Here is an 8502-nt window from a genome sequence, read left to right on the forward strand (position 1 = left end):
AAAAGTGTAACATCAGCCGTTTTGGCACAGTCAAGTCTTGTACGCAACGAGCGAGACTTAACTAGAAGCGCGGGACTCTTCCCAGTAACGGAATGAACGGCGTTCCTGTATTGCATTAGAAAATTACCAATCCCACGGTCCAATTCCACAAAAGTAGTAGGAGAGAGTGAAATAATGGCAGACTTGAGTGTTCGGACAAAATTTTCATTAAGTCCATTCGACTGGGGATGGGAGCAGTAACCAGATGTCGACATGCAAGACCCTTCAACCATTCCTCGAGGAAGTTTGCAGTGAAGTGTGCGCCGTTGTCAGTGACCAAAACAGTTGGTACACCTTCATGGAACACTTTCATGGAACCTTCATGAACACCTTCCTTAATGCTTGCTGAGTGAATTTGGCACTTAGAGACTTGGTCGGAAAAACTTCAGTTTAACGTAAATATACGTCAATAACGACTAAAGCGTAGTATTCACCGAGAAAAGAATCATAGTAGTCGGCAGTAACTTGTTGAAATGCTTCACGAACAGGCTCGTGTAAGCCAAATGAAATAATTCGTCTCCTGGATATTTGAATGCCACCTGTAGCCTTAGGACATTTAAGAATCATTTGTTTGATTTCATTCCCATTCACAACAGTCAGTAAGGTGATACTGGTTTGCAGTGAGCGCTGAACTTTGAGTCCGATAATCGATGATCCCGACGTTGAAGCCAAAAAATTACTGTCGATAGAGGTACCTTGGGGAAACTTCGCAGGGATCGTGCATCTACCAACTAGATGTACAGAATGCCCAGTGATACCGCGAATGTTAACATCTGTAGGCACAATCACGGCACTGGGGTAGAATGCAGTTAGATCTGATTGTGGAATGATGGACTCAACACTACCAGTATCAACAATAAAGTCATGCTTTTGACCAGAAGCGGATATGAACGTTTTAAAAACGTGACGAATTTTGGGACAAAACAGATAGAGAAAGAATAGAAATATCTTCAGATAATGCCTTCACTTCAGTATTTGGGTCAGAAGTTAAGTGACACACTTTCTTGGACTTACAGACAAGTTGAATGTGTCCTGTTTTACCGCAGCTAGAACACTTCACTCGTCTGCGGGGGCATGAATATCTGGAATGGTTCCGTCCACAAGACCCGCATTTCCGAAATTTCTGAGCCATCGGATTAGGCTGAGGATCTGTGAAGTAACGTGTTGATGGATTTAGGGTACGAGAATCTGCTCCAGATTTGAATTTGTTGTTCGTCTACATCCTTGGATTGTTTCTTTCAGAATAATTTAACAAGACCGCTCCCTCAATCTTCGTCACATGCTTCACATCTTCACACTGCTCATATATTTTCCGAATAGTTTGAAATTTCTGATCCGGACAGAGTAGCAGCTTCTGCTGTAATTCGGGCAGCTGAATGCCAGCAATCAGTCTATCACGCAGCTGGTCTTCCAATTGGGCTTCGTAGTCACATTTGGCTGCCTGTGTCTGCGGCTGTAATACGAAATCGCGAACCGACTGAGAATGGGAGCGGGTCAGCATATTGAACCTAGCCCTTTCGGCCGCTGCGAATTTAATCGGTTTGAAGTGTTGAATAACTTTTTTCTTCAATGCAATGTAGGAACTATCGATTAGACGTTCAGGATATACTAAATTCTTGGTCAAATTATACGCCTCCTTGCCAACGAAATGTAGGAAATATGCAGTGAGTTTCTTATCATCTATATCGGATTTTGTGGGGCACTATATGTCGAACCGCTCAAAATAATCCTCCACGTCACGCGCAGCTGAATTAATGTCTAATGGCTCCGTTTCGGCGGGCACGATGAATTGCTCTAATCGCGACGCCAAAATGTGGGTATTGAGTTTCGTACGTATATCGGAATAACCAGACGAACTAGAAATCCAGAATTCAGCGAAGCGTAACAACCAGCACGTATGTATTCGAATTGGTGAATATGTACAGCATATGGAATATTGAAACAAGAGAATAATGAATAGAGCAACGAATAGAGTATCAGCTATTTTCATCACATCATCCTACAATGCCGCCAAGCCTGACATTGCGTTCCACGTTTTGCATTCGATGAACATCCGTGGAGTCTCCACCTGTTAGGGTATCCCGATTGTTGTAGGAGAGAGCAGTCTTGCTCGAGTCTGAGTAAGTTAGCACAGCGGGAAAATGGAGTGTGAAATGTCATGGTTTTCCGCACACAGGTCATACGTAATTGGCGAAATCCCAACTAGCTACCTCTTGCAATAACTTGGATACCCAAAAAGCTACTTTACCAACAGTGTGTGACAAGAAGTAGAAATAATAACGCTAGGTTGATTACACAATAATAAATAGGTCAACTGTAACAGACTCACTTATAATTGTTCTCTTTAAAATTGTTCGTCGTTGGCCCAGGTCAGCGGATAGACAATAATTCAATTACGGTGGCCCAGTGGTCCTCTTCTGAACAGTTCCCAGAAGTTTGTCTGAAATGTTTTGATACCAGAGTTAACACATGAGACTCGCGAATGACCGCTGCAAGCGCGAGCGAAATCAGAAGACAGAATCGAAGGACTTGACCACGTTTGTATTGCGTGAAATTGCACCATTGCGCGCTCTTGTAGTTTTTCATATTCAAACAAAAAACGGTTATGCAGTTGACAGAATACGTAATGTTATAATGAAAGCAAAAGAGACGTACAAAACTCCACACTCTACAAGTTTAGACAGCAGGAAAAATTGTTAACAGATTCACATGGGCAAAATGCGAAACCAATTTCGAACGTGCCGCTAGGCGCTGTGGTTTTCGAATACTCCCAGAAAGCTGTCTGCCCTAATGTTTTTTCCTCATGGCGGCCACATGTACCGGCCATCCTCCCGCAGCACGGATGGCTCATTCATCTCCGATGGCGCCGCTGTTGCCCCTCCATTTAGGAATTACTAAAAATATCACCGTTGTTTTCTTCCCTTCGCTGCTGGTTGGAATCCCCGTACTGAATCAAAATGGGCATCATGATAGCTCCGCCAGTTTACTTTGCTCACGTATATTAGGTCTCCGTATCCCCAAATGTGGTAGTTTATTTCACATAATAACTTTCAGTTAAACCACAGTCTTTTTCCAATAATTTGGCAGTTCCCCCACCATACACACACATTACCTGAAAATTTGTACAGGGCAGCAATTCTGTCGACTCAAAACAGACATCTAGTGCATGTTGGTATGCTCTGTCAACCGGCTGATTTTTGACTTCCTATGTGTAGCCAATAGTTGTTGGTTTGTTTTTATTGTTAATATTGTGTCCGCCTGTCATGAGCACTTTCATACGGCCTATTATTGGCATCTTTATGTAACTTCTGTCTCCGTCAAAACTTCCTCGTTAATTTTTTATATTCTGGTTGTAGAGGCCTTACACTCGCCATTAGTTTGACGAGGGGGCTAGAAATGTTCTAGCTAACCAAGTACACATGGTACGATGCTCAACCACCAACAACTAGTCACACATACAAATACATGTCACTTGATCATCAAATATGCCAATGCAATGCAGCAGCCCGAGAAGCCCATGTTTGTAAGAAACCGTACGATATTTGGCCTTACCCTCACTTCTTGGCACCCAAGTTGAGCGAAGTCTGGTCGATATCTGGTACACGTCCTTCTCACAATAAGTCTCCTCTACTATGAGTAACATGCATCATTTTTGACAGGTAACGAGGCTTCGTCTAGCAATACATTTAAAACTTACGTCTATTTAGTTGAAAGTACATAGAAGGCCAAATCCGAAGGGTATTTTAGATGTCTACCCTAGATTAAACATCTGGGGCGTCCCATTTGGGTGATAAACTTCACAGATTCTGTTCTCGACATGTTTATTGACAATGTTCGGACCATTTTGTCGGACAATATTGTAGTTGTTTTCAGTGTTATGAAAAACGTCTTTTAGAGTATCCATCAAACAGCTGGGGCATTCAGAAACGAAATTTCTTAGACTGTGAACGCAAAGCAACAGTTGATACGGTTGTTTTTTCGACTGTCCCCAGGGCTGCAGTTTCTAGTTCCTCGGAGTAATGCGGAATATTATCCTTTCTTGATAAATCCAAGTGCTGTGTATGACTGTCTGGACTTTCTTCGGTGTTCTTTAGTCTTATGCAAATACATCCTTATAAGTGTGAGGATTTTTACCCAGACTTTTACATTGTACACTGACTGGCTGTCCATTCCACAGCTCATCAGTTTCTCGGCACTTCCAGAGCAGACAACTCCAAGCACTTGTCACACAGTGAAGTTTGTAACCAAATTATCGGCTGTTTGTTTACTGTTGCCATACTTTTATCATTACACTGAGCCATACGTGATTATTTTCCAACTTGGACTATTTCCGCGTTCGCATTATGGGTTGTGGAGCCTGTCCAGCTTATTCTGGATGCAAACGAAATTGTGTGCTTTCGTTTCCTCTTTTCACATTCGGCTGTGGAATCCGAATTTAAGTAATTTATACACAAGTCAGAAGGCGCACGCAGTCAAAGCCCCAAGCCAAGTTAAGAAAGATTTGGGGCGCCTTGACCGCACAATGATCCGGGTTGCAAAACATTTGAGAGTGAAATGAAGCTTCTTATGCCAAAATGTTACATTTCGCCGCGTTGGTTCCCAAACTAAAAAGCACACCAATATATGTTCCAATTTGTTACAGCTAACCAAATTTCATTGTCCACACAATCAACCATACCTCTGGCGGAAAATTCTGGTGAAATACTTTCCTAGCCTCACCGGGACACCGGGATGATAGATTTGGCTCAAATTTTTTACTGGTACTCTGTACTCAAGTTTCTGTTTGTTTTAGTCCATCGGAAACGCATTGTATCTTTCGAAAAATCCATTACGTTGTGCGAATACTGAACTCTGAAGGATTTAGGCACATCGTGTGTAAAATACGGAAACACGGATAATCGAAATGTGTGGGGATAAATCATTTACATGCAAGATGTACCCGAGGAAACCTCAAGTTGCCACAAGCGTGATACGTGCAGCATAACAAATCGCACCTCTATTAAGTGTCAACGCTAAATTAACGCTGCCGTATGTACCTGCATACCATAAGATGCTCTTCATCGATATCACACACCTCACTCGACTTCCTTAATCGCTGTATCCATCTCAAGCCCGTAATAGGAGGAAGTCTAGAAATTGAAACTTTAGGTTTCGGCTATTTGAAAATAGACTCACCCGTACACCCACAGGACTCTAGACTCCGTAACCTGATTGTTCCGGGAGTTCGGTTATTTTCACCATAAATATGACTGCAAAACTGTCAACACAAGTGTCAACGTCTATCCTCAAAATAACAGACAAATGTGCCACAAATCTACGAAGACAAAATAACTGGTGTATATATATACATACATTACCGAAAAGAGCTGATTCAAAAGCTGTTGTGATCTAGAAAACTCATCTAGTCGTGTGGATGACATTGGTCTCTCTGACATGGCCACACTGTACGGTTTCACTGAACGTTCTAAGAAAATAACCTGAAACCTCTGGAAGGCGCGGCTTCCAGTAAAGTCACTGTGCTGCAAATGAGATCAACTCCGAAATAGACAACGTTCTGGACGTTTGTTTAAAACCAAGGACGAGATACTTGGAGGCTATGTAGGACTATGTTGGTGCTGAAGGCAGTTTCGTTGTGGTAGGAAAAATTTTGAATGGCAGGCAAATGGGTGTCATGGGCATCAAGCAGAATGATCGGTGCATACCAGTTCAAACCTACATTGACCGGGTTTGAGTAAACTAAATCGGATTACGTGTTAAACTGCTTTGATGCTTATCTAATAGGGATACATTTGACTGATATTCGGACCGCAGGATGGTAACTTTTCCTCAGAAACATAGGACTTATTCTTTGAGGCCGGTTAGCCTGTTTATTTGTTGGGATCATTGCAGTGGGGTGGGATTTTCGCACAAAACGTCAGTGGGCATCAAAAGGACTGCGTCTGAGTTGGTGCTGAATTAAGAGTAGATGCTGTTCGATATTGCATATTTATTATGTGATCTATCCGAAGAAAGACCGTCCTCTTGAGGTTTTCAATACTCAGTTCCAAAATGTGTATCCGTTGGTTTCGATCGTCCAGAAAAGCATTACCTCCACCGGTTGAATAAATCATGCACTTTTGACGAAAATGTCTACTTTATGGTGAGGTTGGCACTTAACAATACCAATCTAAGCGGATAGAGTTTGAGTCATTTCCATGCTCCGGGGCTCACTATCAGAAAACCTACAAAGCGCTGCCCAGTGAACTTGTTACTGTACGCGACAGCTTGAGAAGCACTCAACAAGATCGTGGTACAATTCCAGGTAACTCTCTTACCATACCCAAGCAGTTGTGATTTAACAACCTTTTGCAGTTCCACGAGGGCCGCGAGAAATTTGTTCACCTCAGGACAAAACAAGCAAGCTGCTAAAACCTAAGTTGGTCAGCGATTTTTCACTAGTTTCCAGCATACTGGGGGGTTGTGCAACCAGAACCGTCTATCAAAGTCCACACTGGACAAACAAATTAGCACTGACTTAGGGGAATACGACTTTTTACACTAGAACGCTTGCTGCTGGATTGTTTTCCAGTCGGAAACAACCAGATCATGCACACCTCGGGACGGCAATCTACAGCTTGGTGGAGGAGGTGAAGACATTGTTGAGATGACTTCTGTGCGATAATTCTACAAAGTCCAATTTTATCTCCAGAACATGATGGTTCGGTAGTGTGGGAATTAGGTTCCGCACGTATATCAGTATAACCAGACGAACTAGAAATCCAGAACTCAGTGCAGCGTAACACGTAGCACGTATGCATTCGAATTGGCGTATATGTACAGCATATGGAATATCAAAACAAGAGAATAATGAATGGGGCAATGGATAAAGTATCAATCATGCTCATCTCAGGTAGGCATTTTGATAAAGGAAACAGGCTGCCAGTTGACTAACAGCATTCAGAATGGTAAGCAGACAGCGCTCCTTACATAAGTGACTATCAGCCTCCTGTGGTCCAGTCTGGTTTGAAGCTCTACTCATAGGTTCTCTAGGTTTTCAAGCCTTGAAAACAGCATAAACGAGAAATTCGAGTTCAGGCTCCGGGTGGATCTCCTTTCAACAACAAATTGGTAAGCAAATGATGGTATTTCGGTAAGTTATGAAGCTGTTGCCGTCTGAGAGAGCGCATCGCCACGTTTCCATAAAAGACTACTATCATTGTTCGAGTTCGGGAACAGAAAATTTCCACAAACTTCATAAACCAAAATTCGTGCCTTGGATTTCTGAAGATCTTCAAACTAGTCAGACTTGTGAACCATGTTAGAAAACAGTCTTCTCCCTAGGTCACTCACATGTCCTGTGATATCAATCTTACCTGTACCGTACAAGACTACTCTGGATTTCTGCCTCCATGACACCCCATTTGGGATAAAATCATCAGTGGTCGGTTCCTTTTGAGATATTGAAATGGCTGGGTTCCCCCTTAAAAAGGACGCTATATAGAAAGTCAGTCTCCGTGTACGGCTACTGATGAGCGAGCAACTTCGTGATACATTCTTTGGAAAGACCGACTGACAGTCAAATTTCGCCTTTTTAAGGAATAGAATGGTGTAACTCTCATTTCTCTAATAACCATGGCAAAAGGCCGACCAAAGGAGATCCTTTCGGTTAACTAGTCTACTGTGAAAAGGAACTTAGAGTTTCAGTATTTGAACGAAGTAGTATTTTGAAGATTGGCCCATTCCGAATATTGAATCTTCGAAGACGGATAGTTTATATAAAACAATAAGTACCCCGAATTATGGAGGCTGCTTTATCACAACACACCATAAAATATGGTGAAGCTACACCGTGAACAACATTCGTATCCAACACTGTCCAACACTGAACGTAAGCGTGCAAATTTAACACAGTAATGACACGGCATTTTCCCGTCAGTAGATAGAATGAGCACAGCAAGGTGAATAATTTGCAATTAAATCGCACAGCTTTTCACTGCAAAACGCCGGTCTCCGATATAGGTGTCTACTTTAACTGCCGGACGGCTGACGGGTTGTACTGGTTTTACTCAGCCCGAATCACATGTCATTGGGGATAAAACGTCACAGAATTACAAGACAGTGCTGCGTTGGGAAAGAAATCCCTTAGTTAGAAGCAGATATAACACGAAACTTTCACTGGGGTCAGATTTCTGTGTCAAATTTCTGTGCCACCAGAAAGCAGGTAAATAAAGGCCACAATACATTTTTGCTAACCTTAGATGTGTGTGAAAAGCAAGAAAAATCCCCGGTTAGACAAGTCTGGTATGGCCCTTAATTCAATAAATTCGTCTCGCTTTGCCTTCGTGGTGGTCTTCAGTGTTACACTAGTATTATCTGTTTTCGTCTTCATAACATCCAGTCTGTGATCAGCTTGGATTTTCGCCGTTGGGTGCATTACGTTTGAGAGCAATATTAATGTTAGCCTGGAGATGTAGATAGCTTAGT

This window comes from Opisthorchis viverrini (genome assembly GCF_000715545.1).
Source record: "Opisthorchis viverrini unplaced genomic scaffold opera_v5_144, whole genome shotgun sequence".
NCBI lineage: Eukaryota > Metazoa > Platyhelminthes > Trematoda > Opisthorchiida > Opisthorchiidae > Opisthorchis > Opisthorchis viverrini.